Here is a 14,989-nt window from a genome sequence, read left to right on the forward strand (position 1 = left end):
CCTGTGAGGCCATGTGTAACTAAAGGAACATTCTCACAGCAAGAGGTGGGAGCTGGACCTGGGAGGCTTTCAGGCTGTACTGCAGAGTCGTAAAACTTCAAAATATCCCAAAGCCTCTACTGTTTAATTACCATGTGAAGTCTTGTGTAGAGGAGAGCGGTAACTGACATGCTACAAATATTCTCACAACTCACCCTGCAAAGAAAGTGACACATGCAGAAGCTGGGAACCTTTCACTCTTCTTTTTTTCATCTTTTTTTAAAAGCTTGTAATGTATTAGTATTCTTCCAAGAGATGATGGAGCGGCAGCTAGTTCACAAGGTCAGTAGTTCCTGGTAGAGATGAGCGGGTTCGGTTCCTCGGAATCCGAACCCGCCCGAACTTCATTTTTTTTTTACACGGGTCCGAGCGACTCGGATCTTCCCGCCTTGCTCGGTTAACCCGAGCGCGCCCGAACGTCATCATCCCGCTGTCGGATTCTCGCGAGGCTCGGATTCTATCGCGAGACTCGGATTCTATATAAGGAGCCGCGCGTCACCGCCATTTTCACACGTGCATTGAGATTCATAGGGAGAGGACGTGGCTGGCGTCCTCTCCGTTTATAGAGAAGAGAGTGAGACAGTAGAGAGAGACACAGTAGTAATTTTGGGGAGCATTAGGAGGAGTACTAGACTAGTTACTTGCTGAAGTGATAGATAGTGTGACTGTATTATCTGACTTGTAGGGGAGACACTGACAGTGGGGAGCAGTTAGAGTCTGAGAGCAGGACTCAGGAGTACATATAACGCACAGTGCACACTTTTGCTGCCAGAGTGCCACACTGCCATTGTGACCACACTGACCACCAGTATAATATATATTGTGATTGTCTGCTTAGGAGTACTACTTGCAAGTTGCTGATAGTGTGACCAGTGACCTGACCACCAGTTTAATAATCACCACCAGTTTAATATATATATATATATATATATATATATATATATATAATTGTACATAATATATATATATAATATTGTATACCACCTACCCGTGGTTTTTTTTTTTCTTTCTTCTTTATACATACTACTATAGTAGCTTACTGTAGCAGTCTGCGGTGCTGCTGAGCTGACAGTGTCCAGCAGGTCCGTCATCAGTCATTACATAATAAATATATCTACCTGTCCGGCTGCAGTACTAGTGTGATATAATATATATTGATTTCATCTCATTATCATCCAGTCTATATTAGCAGCAGACACAGTACGGTAGTCCACGGCTGTAGCTACCTCTGTGTCGGCAGTCGCTCGTCCATCCATAATTGTATACCACCTACCCGTGGTTTTTTTTTTTCTTTCTTCTTTATACATACTACTATAGTAGCTTACTGTAGCAGTCTGCGGTGCTGCTGAGCTGACAGTGTCCAGCAGGTCCGTCATCAGTCATTACATAATAAATATATCTACCTGTCCGGCTGCAGTACTAGTGTGATATAATATATATTGATTTCATCTCATTATCATCCAGTCTATATTAGCAGCAGACACAGTACGGTAGTCCACGGCTGTAGCTACCTCTGTGTCGGCAGTCGCTTGTCCATCCATAATTGTATACCACCTACCCGTGGTTTTTTTTTTCTTTCTTCTTTATACATACTACTATAGAAGCTTACTGTAGCAGTCTGCGGTGCTGCTGAGCTGACAGTGTCCAGCAGGTCCATCATCAGTCATTACATAATAAATATATCTACCTGTCCGGCTGCAGTACTAGTGAGATATAATATATATTGATTTCATCTCATTATCATCCAGTCTATATTAGCAGCAGACACAGTACGGTAGTCCACGGCTGTAGCTACCTCTGTGTCGGCAGTCGCTCGTCCATCCATAATTGTATACCACCTACCCGTGGTTTTTTTTTTCTTTCTTCTTTATACATACTACTATAGTAGCTTACTGTAGCAGTCTGCGGTGCTGCTGAGCTGACAGTGTCCAGCAGGTCCGTCATCAGTCATTACATAATAAATATATCTACCTGTCCGGCTGCAGTACTAGTGTGATATAATATATATTGATTTCATCTCATTATCATCCAGTCTATATTAGCAGCAGACACAGTACGGTAGTCCACGGCTGTAGCTACCTCTGTGTCGGCAGTCGCTCGTCCATCCATAATTGTATACCACCTACCCGTGGTTTTTTTTTTTTCTTTCTTCTTTATACATACTACTATAGTAGCTTACTGTAGCAGTCTGCGGTGCTGCTGAGCTGACAGTGTCCAGCAGGTCCGTCATCAGTCATTACATAATAAATATATCTACCTGTCCGGCTGCAGTACTAGTGTGATATAATATATATTGATTTCATCTCATTATCATCCAGTCTATATTAGCAGCAGACACAGTACGGTAGTCCACGGCTGTAGCTACCTCTGTGTCGGCAGTCGCTCGTCCATCCATAATTGTATACCACCTACCCGTGGTTTTTTTTTTCCTTTCTTCTTTATACATACTACTATAGTAGCTTACTGTAGCAGTCTGCGGTGCTGCTGAGCTGACAGTGTCCAGCAGGTCCGTCATCAGTCATTACATAATAAATATATCTACCTGTCCGGCTGCAGTACTAGTGTGATATAATATATATTGATTTCATCTCATTATCATCCAGTCTATATTAGCAGCAGACACAGTACGGTAGTCCACGGCTGTAGCTACCTCTGTGTCGGCAGTCGCTCGTCCATCCATAATTGTATACCACCTACCCGTGGTTTTTTTCTTTTCTTTCTTCTTTATACATACTACTATAGTAGCTTACTGTAGCAGTCTGCGGTGCTGCTGAGCTGACAGTGTCCAGCAGGTCCGTCATCAGTCATTACATAATAAATATATCTACCTGTCCGGCTGCAGTACTAGTGTGATATAATATATATTGATTTCATCTCATTATCATCCAGTCTATATTAGCAGCAGACACAGTACGGTAGTCCACGGCTGTAGCTACCTCTGTGTCGGCAGTCGCTCGTCCATCCATAATTGTATACCACCTACCCGTGGTTTTTTTTCTTTCATTCTTCTTTATACATACTACTATAGTAGCTTACTGTAGCTGTCTGCGGTGCTGCTGAGCTGACAGTGTCCAGCAGGTCCGTCATCAGTCATTACATAATAAATATATCTACCTGTCCGGCTGCAGTACTAGTGTGATATAATATATATTGATTTCATCTCATTATCATCCAGTCTATATTAGCAGCAGACACAGTACGGTAGTCCACGGCTGTAGCTACCTCTGTGTCTGCAGTCGCTCGTCCATCCATAATTGTATACCACCTACCCGTGTTTTTTTTCTTTTCTTTCTTCTTTATACATACTACTATAGTAGCTTACTGTAGCAATCTGCGGTACTGCTGAGCTGACAGTGTCCAGCAGGTCCGTCATCAGTCATTACATAATAAATATATCTACCTGTCCGGCTGCAGTACTAGTGTGATATAATATATATTGATTTCATCTCATTATCATCCAGTCTATATTAGCAGCAGACACAGTACGGTAGTCCACGGCTGTAGCTACCTCTGTGTCGGCAGTCGCTCGTCCATCCATAAGTATACTAGTATCCATCCATCTCCATTGTTTACCTGAGGTGCCTTTTAGTTGTGCCTATTAAAATATGGAGAACAAAAATGTTGAGGTTCCAAAATTAGGGAAAGATCAAGATCCACTTCCACCTCGTGCTGAAGCTGCTGCCACTAGTCATGGCCGAGACGATGAAATGCCAGCAACGTCGTCTGCCAAGGCCGATGCCCAATGTCATAGTACAGAGCATGTAAAATCCAAAACACCAAATATCAGTAAAAAAAGGACTCCAAAATCTAAAATAAAATTGTCGGAGGAGAAGCGTAAACTTGCCAATATGCCATTTACCACACGGAGTGGCAAGGAACGGCTGAGGCCCTGGCCTATGTTCATGGCTAGTGGTTCAGCTTCACATGAGGATGGAAGCACTCAGCCTCTCGCTAGAAAAATGAAAAGACTCAAGCTGGCAAAAGCAGTAGCACCGCAAAGAACTGTGCGTTCTTCGAAATCCCAAATCCACAAGGAGAGTCCAATTGTGTCGGTTGCGATGCCTGACCTTCCCAACACTGGACGTGAAGAGCATGCGCCTTCCACCATTTGCACGCCCCCTGCAAGTGCTGGAAGGAGCACCCGCAGTCCAGTTCCTGATAGTCAGATTGAAGATGTCAGTGTTGAAGTACACCAGGATGAGGAGGATATGGGTGTTGCTGGCGCTGGGGAGGAAATTGACAAGGAGGATTCTGATGGTGAGGTGGTTTGTTTAAGTCAGGCACCCGGGGAGACACCTGTTGTCCGTGGGAGGAATAGGGCCGTTGACATGCCTGGTGAAAATACCAAAAAAATCAGCTCTTCGGTGTGGAAGTATTTCAACAGAAATGCGGACAACATTTGTCAAGCCGTGTGTTGCCTTTGTCAAGCTGTAATAAGTAGGGGTAAGGACGTTAACCACCTCGGAACATCCTCCCTTATACGTCACCTGCAGCGCATTCATAATAAGTCAGTGACAAGTTCAAAAACTTTGGGCGACAGCGGAAGCAGTCCACTGACCAGTAAATCCCTTCCTCTTGTAACCAAGCTCACGCAAACCACCCCACCAACTCCCTCAGTGTCAATTTCCTCCTTCCCCAGGAATGCCAATAGTCCTGCAGGCCATGTCACTGGCAATTCTGACGAGTCCTCTCCTGCCTGGGATTCCTCCGATGCATCCTTGCGTGTAACGCCTACTGCTGCTGGCGCTGCTGTTGTTGCTGCTGGGAGTCGATGGTCATCCCAGAGGGGAAGTCGTAAGCCCACTTTTACTACTTCCACCAAGCAATTGACTGTCCAACAGTCCTTTGCGAGGAAGATGAAATATCACAGCAGTCATCCTGTTGCAAAGCGGATAACTGAGGCCTTGACAACTATGTTGGTGTTAGACGTGCGTCCGGTATCCGCCGTTAGTTCACAGGGAACTAGACAATTTCTTGAGGTAGTGTGCCCCCGTTACCAAATACCATCTAGGTTCCACTTCTCTAGGCAGGCGATACCGAGAATGTACACGGACGTCAGAAAAAGACTCACCAGTGTCCTAAAAAATGCAGTTGTACCCAATGTCCACTTAACCACGGACATGTGGACAAGTGGAGCAGGGCAGGGTCAGGACTATATGACTGTGACAGCCCACTGGGTAGATGTATGGACTCCCGCCGCAAGAACAGCAGCGGCGGCACCAGTAGCAGCATCTCGCAAACGCCAACTCTTTCCTAGGCAGGCTACGCTTTGTATCACCGGTTTCCAGAATACGCACACAGCTGAAAACCTCTTACGGCAACTGAGGAAGATCATCACGGAATGGCTTACCCCAATTGGACTCTCCTGTGGATTTGTGGCATCGGACAACGCCAGCAATATTGTGTGTGCATTAAATATGGGCAAATTCCAGCACGTCCCATGTTTTGCACATACCTTGAATTTGGTGGTGCAGAATTTTTAAAAAAACGACAGGGGCGTGCAAGAGATGCTGTCGGTGGCCAGAAGAATTGCGGGACACTTTCGGCGTACAGGCACCACGTACAGAAGACTGGAGCAACACCAAAAACGCCTGAACCTGCCCTGCCATCATCTGAAGCAAGAAGTGGTAACGCGGTGGAATTCAACCCTATATATGCTTCAGAGGTTGGAGGAGCAGCAAAAGGCCATTCAAGCCTATACAATTCAGCACGATATAGGAGGTGGAATGCACCTGTCTCAAGCGCAGTGGAGAATGATTTCAACGTTGTGCAAGGTTCTGATGCCCTTTGAACTTGCCACACGTGAAGTCAGTTCAGACACTGCCAGCCTGAGTCAGGTCATTCCCCTCATCAGGCTTTTGCAGAAGAAGCTGGAGACATTGAAGGAGGAGCTAATACGGAGCGATTCCGCTAGGCATGTGGGACTTGTGGATGGAGCCCTTAATTCGCTTAACAAGGATTCACGGGTGGTCAATCTGTTGAAATCAGAGCACTACATTTTGGCCACCGTGCTCGATCCTAGATTTAAAACCTACCTTGGATCTCTCTTTCCGGCAGACACAAGTCTGCTGGGGTTCAAAGACTTGCTGGTGAGAAAATTGTCAAGTCAAGCGGAACGCGACCTGTCAACATCTCTTCCTTCACATTCTCCCGCAACTGGGGGTGCGAGGAAAAGGCTCAGAATTCCGAGCCCACCCGCTGGCGGTGATGCAGGGCAGTCTGGAGCGACTGCTGATGCTGACATCTGGTCTGGACTGAAGGACCTGACAACGATTACGGACATGTCGTCTACTGTCACTGCATATGATTCTCTCCCCATTGAAAGAATGGTGGAAGATTATATGAGTGACCGCATCCAAGTAGGCACGTCACACAGTCCGTACTTATACTGGCAGGAAAAAGAGGCAATTTGGAGGCCCTTGCACAAACTGGCTTTATTCTACCTAAGTTGCCCTCCCACAAGTGTGTACTCCGAAAGAGTGTTTAGTGCCGCCGCTCACCTTGTCAGCAATCGGCGTACGAGGTTACTTCCAGAAAATGTGGAGAAGATGATGTTCATTAAAATGAATTATAATCAATTCCTCCGTGGAGACATTGACCAGCAGCAATTGCCTCCACAAAGTACACAGGGAGCTGAGATGGTGGATTCCAGTGGGGACGAATTGATAATCTGTGAGGAGGGGGATGTACACGGTGATATATCGGAGGATGATGATGAGGTGGACATCTTGCCTCTGTAGAGCCAGTTTGTGCAAGGAGAGATTAATTGCTTCTTTTTTGGTGGGGGTCCAAACCAACCCGTCATTTCAGTCACAGTCGTGTGGCAGACCCTGTCACTGAATTGATGGGTTGGTTAAAGTGTGCATGTCCTGTTTATACAACATAAGGGTGGGTGGGAGGGCCTAAGGACAATTCCATCTTGCACCTCTTTTTTCTTTAATTTTTCTTTGCGTCATGTGCTGTTTGGGGAGTGTTTTTTGGAAGGGCCATCCTGCGTGACACTGCAGTGCCACTCCTAGATGGGCCAGGTGTTTGTGTCGGCCACTAGGGTCGCTTATCTTACTCACACAGCTACCTCATTGCGCCTCTTTTTTTCTTTGCGTCATGTGCTGTTTGGGGAGTGTTTTTTGGAAGGGCCATCCTGCGTGACACTGCAGTGCCACTCCTAGATGGGCCAGGTGTTTGTGTCGGCCACTAGGGTCGCTTATCTTACTCACACAGCTACCTCATTGCGCCTCTTTTTTTCTTTGCGTCATGTGCTGTTTGGGGAGTGTTTTTTGGAAGGGCCATCCTGCGTGACACTGCAGTGCCACTCCTAGATGGGCCAGGTGTTTGTGTCGGCCACTAGGGTCGCTTAGCTTAGTCATCCAGCGACCTCGGTGCAAATTTTAGGACTAAAAATAATATTGTGAGGTGTGAGGTATTCAGAATAGACTGAAAATGAGTGGAAATTATGGTTATTGAGGTTAATAATACTTTGGGATCAAAATGACCCCCAAATTCTATGATTTAAGCTGTTTTTTAGGGTTTTTTGAAAAAAACACCCGAATCCAAAACACACCCGAATCCGACAAAAAAAATTCGGTGAGGTTTTGCCAAAACGCGTTCGAACCCAAAACACGGCCACGGAACCGAACCCAAAACCAAAACACAAAACCCGAAAAATTTCCGGTGCACATCTCTAGTTCCTGGTTCCATTGCCCGGCTCAGGTGATAGCATGGCGTCTCATGCTGTTTTAAGGGTAATGCTATGAGGATTTTTTGACAGAAATCATAGAAAAACAACAGTGCCAGCAGAGAATTCAATATAGAGATGATGTTAGGTTCTTTTCGCAACAGATAGATTTACAGGGCCAGATTAACAATGGGGCAGATGGAGCTACAGAGCCAGGCCTCCACATAAAAATAGGCCCCTCATCATGGCAGTATGATGACCACCAGCCATCAGTTGGCCACATAGTTACCTAAAAATCATATCTATTAAGTTTCTATTTTTATTTTTCCCACACAATTATGCAATTTGAATCTTTTTACATAAGTAGGGAGACATAGTGGCTTATATTGTAGGGGAGTACATGCCCATAAGGCACTGGCCACACCCACACAGGATTGTCACACCTCCCCCCATTTCTCACAATAGGCCCTTGAATATCTTCAGCTCCAGGCCCATGTGGCCCTTAATCCAGCCCTGTAGATTTATCAAAAGTTGAATACGTTACTCTTATTGTCCTATAGAGTGTGTGCAGGGCCCTCTTACCTTTGTCGCTCTGTTAGTAACTCAGTTCATATTATTACCGTATTTGCTCATAAATAAATGTTATACAGTAATAATAATAATAATAATCATCATCAATTTAAACATTGTCATAAATAACCATTAATATACGTTTTACATTGTGCTGTGCAAACTAAGCAGCTGAAGTTAGTGAGAGGCACAGTTGTATGGTTTATAATCATAGACTGTACCTTCAAACTCACCTCTGATCATTGAATAGTTGTTTAGTAAATTAAATTATGAAAACACAAACCTAAAACTTGGCTATATTGTAAGACCGTGGTTCCCAAACTTTTTTGAATCACAGCGTAATAGAGTATCAGAATTTTTTTCACGGCACCCCTACGCCAAAAATTTCTTATTGAAACATTTACAAACAAACATTACATTAAGTAAATTGTCTTTATATGCCATACTTAGGGTCACTTATGTGTTGATGTTGTGGTTTGACCACATATTTTATGATTGGTAGCCACTAGCACTGGTTTTGCCTGTTACATTCACCATAGATAATTTGAATTGGTTCTGGACCACCATCCCTGCAAGTGACTCAAAGCACCCCAGGGTGCCACAGGCACACAGTAAGAGAACAACTGTTGTAAACAATTGATGGAAATGAGCAAAAGTGGTTACCAAAGTATATAATTGAACTTCCCAAACCAAATTCCACTTAAGAATTTAATTGTTAGAGTTAAACCCCTTTGTTGCCTAGAGTTTTCTCATACCTACGCTGAGGTCTTTTTTGCACATTTGCACTTATCACATTCCAACATCAGCTCCCACACAAATTACACATTGGGCCTAATTCAGAGTGCCTCTGAAGTCACGCAGGTTGTGCTGCTCTCCTGGGATGCAGAGGGGTCTACTACGGTATGCTGGGCACCAGGATCCTGACCGCCGGTATACCAGCAGCGGGGTGAGTACAAAAGAACCCCTTGAGGGCTCGCTGCCCTCGCCATGCTGCGGGCACGGAGGTGAGCGTATTCTCGCTCCAGGGGTGTCGTGGACACCCCAAGAGGGAAAATAGTTGTAGGTATGCTGGCTGTCGGGATTCCGGCGCCGGAATGCTGAGCACCGGGATCCCAACAGCCGGCATATCAAGTGCCACCCGATGCAGAGGACTCTCCAGTAGCAAATAAGATCGCAACTGTTAATTTATGCACACCCAGAAAACACCGCCCTGAATGGCCATGACACGTCTGCGTTTATGCAACCACTAAAACATTGATGTCCTGTCACTCACTTTGCAGCTAATTCTTGCTACGTGTGTGCATTGTGGTTCAGATGCATCCGGAGTAAGAAACCATTGACCGATTTGCATAGAATAGCCACTTTGCAGCCGCATCTGAAGTACAGATGTGTCCTCACACAGGGGCAGATTTATTAAGCTCGGTGAAGTGAGAAAGTGGAAGGTGATAAAGGACCAGCCAATCAGATCCTTACTACCATGTCACAGGCTGAGTTTGAAAAATGACAGTTAGGAGCTGACTGGCTGGTGCTCTATCACCTTCCAATTTATCACTTCACCGAGCTTAATAAATCTGCCCCACAGTGTTGCTGCGATGCGCACACTGTTCATAGCATAGCCAGCTGTACACCACGCGTATGCAATTCAGTTCAATAGGAGTCACATGTGCATGCGCCCACCTGCCATAAGTGTAATGGGAGCCGACAATGATGCGAACAGACGCGTATGCCGTGCTGCCTTCGCACTACAGGAAGGCTGTGGTGGGAGACATCTGTACACCCATTGTTTTTTCAGAAGACTTTATATTTACAGAAAATACCATTTAGTCTTTTTATTCCTTCTAACATGTCAAATAAATAGTAACTAAAATGTACAAAAAAGTGTTTTTCTAAAGACATTCCAAGAATGTGAACTGAAAGCAAATGTACTTTTTTTCTTGTATACACCACAAATAAATACTTTGTGGTTATTGCTTTGTAATGAATTCACCATTCAAAAATGACAACCAGTAGGACCATAGGCATAGGTTTTCACACAAAAAATCTACACTTGAAAACAATACATTTCATAATTTTTATGTTTTTTGCAATTATTTGCAGCCTCGTCTTAAACACTAACCATGTATAGGAATAATATTGCAGCCCAACAAGGCCTATCATTTTTTTAAACTAGGAAATTGACCACATTAAATGAGGGTACCTACCTTTTATTTAATAAAATATGACATAGATCTGGGCCTTAGTCCCTCCCCACATGCATGAAATGTATATGTATTTGCTGTTTAAGTTATTGGGCCTAATTCAGACCTGATCGCTCGCTAGGGTTTTTTTTGCACTGCTGGGAACAGATAGTCGCCTACCATTAGGGAGTGTATATTCGTTTTGCAAGTGTGCGAACGCTTGTGTAGCAGAGCTGTATGAGCAGATCTTGTGCAGTCTCTGAGTAGCCCAGCACTTACTCAGCTGCTGCGATTACTTCAGCCTGTCTGGGACCGAGATTGACATCAGGAACCCTCCCTGCAAATGCTTGGACACGCCTGCGTTTTTCCAACCACTCCCAGAAAATGGTCAGTTGCCACCCACAAACTCCTTCTTCCTGTCAATCTCATTGCGATCGCACCTGCAAATGGATTTTTCGCACAAACCCATCGCTGAGCGGCGATCCGCTTTGTACCTGTGCGACGCGCCTGTGCATTGCAGTGCATATGCATGCATAGCTCTGACCTGATCACAGCGCTGCAAAAAATGTCTGGTGATCACCATGCGATAACTGCTAAGGGGGCACATTGCTTGAAGGAGGAGAATCCCCTTTTCCAAACAAGGGTGCCCCCTTGTGTGTGCAGGCCAGTATGAGAGAGTTAGGGCACAAAGTTGTTATGTAGCACTGCAGGATACATACCTCCCAACTGTCCCGATTTTCGCGGGACAGTCCCGTTTTTTTTGGGTCTGTCCCGCTGTCCCTCCTGCGGGCCGCAGTGTCCCGCGGTGGGGGGGTGGGGGGGGCAGTTGGGAGGCTCCTGATCACTCACTGCTCTGCTCAATTGAGAGCAGAGCAGCGGTGAATAAACGATGTGCGCATGCGCACACGTCTATTCCAGGGAGTTAGAGGGAGAGGGGGCATGCCAGCAGCTCACAGAGCGCTGGCCATGCCCCCTCAGTGACGAAAACGGGGCGTGGCTCGCAATCGCGGACCCTCCCGCGAAGCCACGCCCCCTTACACACAGGTCACGCCCCCTTTTCGGGCGCGGGCGCGCCAAGATGTCCCTCCTTCCTGAACTTGAATGTTGGGAGGTATGAGGATATAGGGGGTAATTCAGACCTGATCGTAGCAGCAAATTTGTTAGCAGTTGGGCAAAACCATGTGCACTGCAGGGGGAGGGCAGCATACATCTGGTTCATGAGCTCTATTGACTTTGCCCTCGCTATGCCCCTGGGGTGTGTTGTGGCTGACCAATGGTCTCCTGATCTCCGGTCAGCATACCGACGCCGGGATCCCGGCAGCATACCGACAGGGAGGGGCGAGTGCAGCAAGCCCCTTGCGGGCTCGCTGCACTCGATATGCTGCGGGCTCGGTGCAACCTGCGGTCACCACGGGTTCTATTCCCACTCTATGGGTGTCATGGACACCCACAAGTGGAAATAGTCACTCTGTTGGTCAGCATGCTGGCCGTCGGGATAGTGAGGGGGTGGGATTTTGGGGGAGGTCATGTGACTATCGGTCTGCTGACCACCGGTCACATGAATACCACCCTGCCCTGGCTAGGGGGAACATGATTTGCAAGAAAGCACTACTCTTTTAAATGTGTGTACCCTAGTGATGAGCGGGTTCGGTTTCTCGGAAACCGAACCCCCCTGAACTTAACCCTTTTTACACGGGTCCGAGCCATACTCGGATTCTCCCATATGGCTCGGGTAACCCGAGCGCGCCCGAACGTCATCATCCCGCTGTCGGATTCTCGCGAGATTCGGATTCTATATAAGCAGCCGCGCGTCGCCGCCATTTTCACTCGTGCATTGGAAATGTTAGGGAGAGGACGTGGCTGGCGTCCTCTCCGTTTATGTTGATGCATTGCAAATACTTTGTGCTTGCTTATTACTTAATTGTGGGGACTGGGGAGCAGCTGTATATAGGAGGAGTACAGTGCAGAGTTTTGCTGACAGTGACCACCAGTAATACGTTGTCTGCCTGAAAAACACTCCATATCTGTGCTCAGTGTGCTGCATATATCTGTGCTCACACTGCTTAATTGTGGGGACTGGGGAGCAGCTGTATTATATAGCAGGAGTACAGTGCAGAGTTTTGCTGACATTGACCACCAGTATACGTTGTCTGCATGAAAAACACTCCATATCTGTGCTCAGTGTGCTGCTTTATTGTGGGGACTGGGGACCACCAGTATAATATTATATAGGAGGAGTACAGTGCAGAGTTTTGCTGACCAGTGACCACCAGTATATAATATAAAGCATTACGGTACAGTAGGCCACTGCTGTACCTACCTCTGTGTCGTCATTAAGTATACTATCCATCTAGATTCTATACCTGTGGTGCATTTCAGTTGTGCAGTTTGCTGACACAGTGACCACCAGTATATATAGCAGTACGGTACGGAAGGCCACTGCTGTACCTACCTCTGTGTCGTCATTAAGTATACTATCCATCTACATTCTATACCTGTGGTGCATTTTAGTTTTGCAGTTTGCTGACACAGTGACCACCAGTATACTATATATATAGCAGTACGGTACGGAAGGCCACTGCTGTACCTACCTCTGTGTCGTCATTAAGTATACTATCCATCTACATTCTATACCTGTGGTGCATTTTAGTTTTGCAGTTTGCTGACACAGTGACCACCAGTATACTATATATAGCAGTACGGTACGGAAGGCAACTGCTGTACCTACCTCTGTGTCGTCATTAAGTATACTATCCATCTACATTCTATACCTGTGGTGCATTTTAGTTTTGCAGTTTGCTGACACAGTGACCACCAGTATACTATATATAGCAGTACAGTACGGAAGGCCACTGCTGTACCTACCTCTGTGTCGTCATTAAGTATACTATCCATCTACATTCTATAACTGTGGTGCTTTTTAGTTTTGCAGTTTGCTGACACAGTGACCACCAGTATATATAGCAGTACGGTACGGAAGGCCACTGCTGTACCTACCTCTGTGTCGTCATTAAGTATTCTATCCATCTACATTCTATACCTGTGGTGCATTTTAGTTTTGCAGTTTGCTGACACAGTGACCACCAGTATACTATATATAGCAGTACGGTACGGAAGGCCACTGCTGTACCTACCTCTGTGTCGTCATTAAGTATACTATCCATCTACATTCTATACCTGTGGTGCATTTTAGTTTTGCAGTTTGCTCACACAGTGACCACCAGTATACTATATATAGCAGTACGGTACGGAAGGCACTGCTGTACCTACCTCTTTGTCGTCATTAAGTATACTATCCATCTACATTCTATACCTGTGGTGCATTTTAGTTTTGCAGTTTGCTGACACAGTGACCACCAGTATACTATATATAGCAGTACGGTACGGAAGGCCACTGCTGTACCTACCTCTGTGTTATTATTAAGTATACTATCCATCTACATTCTATACCTGTGGTGCATTTTAGTTTTGCAGTTTGCTGACACACTGACCACCAGTATACTATATATAGCAGTACGATACGGAAGGCCACTGCTGTACCTACCTCTGTGTCGTCATTAAGTATACTATCCATCTACATTCTATACCTGTGGTGCATTTTAGTTTTGCAGTTTGCTGACACAGTGACCACCAGTATACTATATATAGCAGTACGGTACGGAAGGCCACTGCTGTACCTACCTCTGTGTCGTCAAGTATACTATCCATCCATACCTGTGGTGCATTTCAGTTTTGCACAGTTTGCTGACCACCAGTATATAATATATAGCATTACGGTACAGTAGGCCACTGCTCTACCTACCTCTGTGTCGTCAAGTACACTAGCTTAGTCACACAGCGACCTTGGCGCGCCTCTTTTTTTCTTTGCATCATGTGCTGTTTGGGGACAATTTTTTTTAAGTGCCATCCGGTATGACACTGCAGTGCCACTCCTAGATGGGCCAGATGTTTGTGTCGGCCACTTGTGTCGCTTAGCTTAGTCACACAGCGACCTTGGTTCGTCTCTTTTTTTCTTTGCATCATGTGCTGTTTGGGGACAATTTTTTTGAAGTGCCATCCTGCCTGACACTGCAGTGCCACTCCTAGATGGGCCAGGTGTTTGTGTCGGCCACTTGTGTCGCTTAGCTTAGTCACACAGCGACCTTGGTGCGCCTCTTTTTTTCTTTGCATCATGTGCTGTTTGGGGACTATTTTTTTGAAGTGCCATCCTGTCTGACACTGCAGTGCCACTCCTAGATGGGCCAGGTGTTTGTGTCGGCCACTTGTGTCGCTTAGCTTAGTCACACAGCGACCTTGGTGCGCCTCTTTTTTTCTTTGGATCATGTGCTGTTTGGGGACTATTTATTTGAAGTGCCATCCTGTCTGACACTGCAGTGCCACTCCTAGATGGGCCAGGTGTTTGTGTCGGCCACTTGTGTCGCTTTTCTTAGTCACACAGCGACCTTGGTGCGCCTCTTTTTTTCTTTGCATCATGTGCTGTTTGGGGACTATTTTTTTTAAGTGCCATCCTGCCTGACACTGCAGTGCC

This window comes from Pseudophryne corroboree, chromosome 4 (assembly GCF_028390025.1).
Source record: "Pseudophryne corroboree isolate aPseCor3 chromosome 4, aPseCor3.hap2, whole genome shotgun sequence".
Classification (NCBI taxonomy): Eukaryota; Metazoa; Chordata; class Amphibia; order Anura; family Myobatrachidae; genus Pseudophryne; species Pseudophryne corroboree.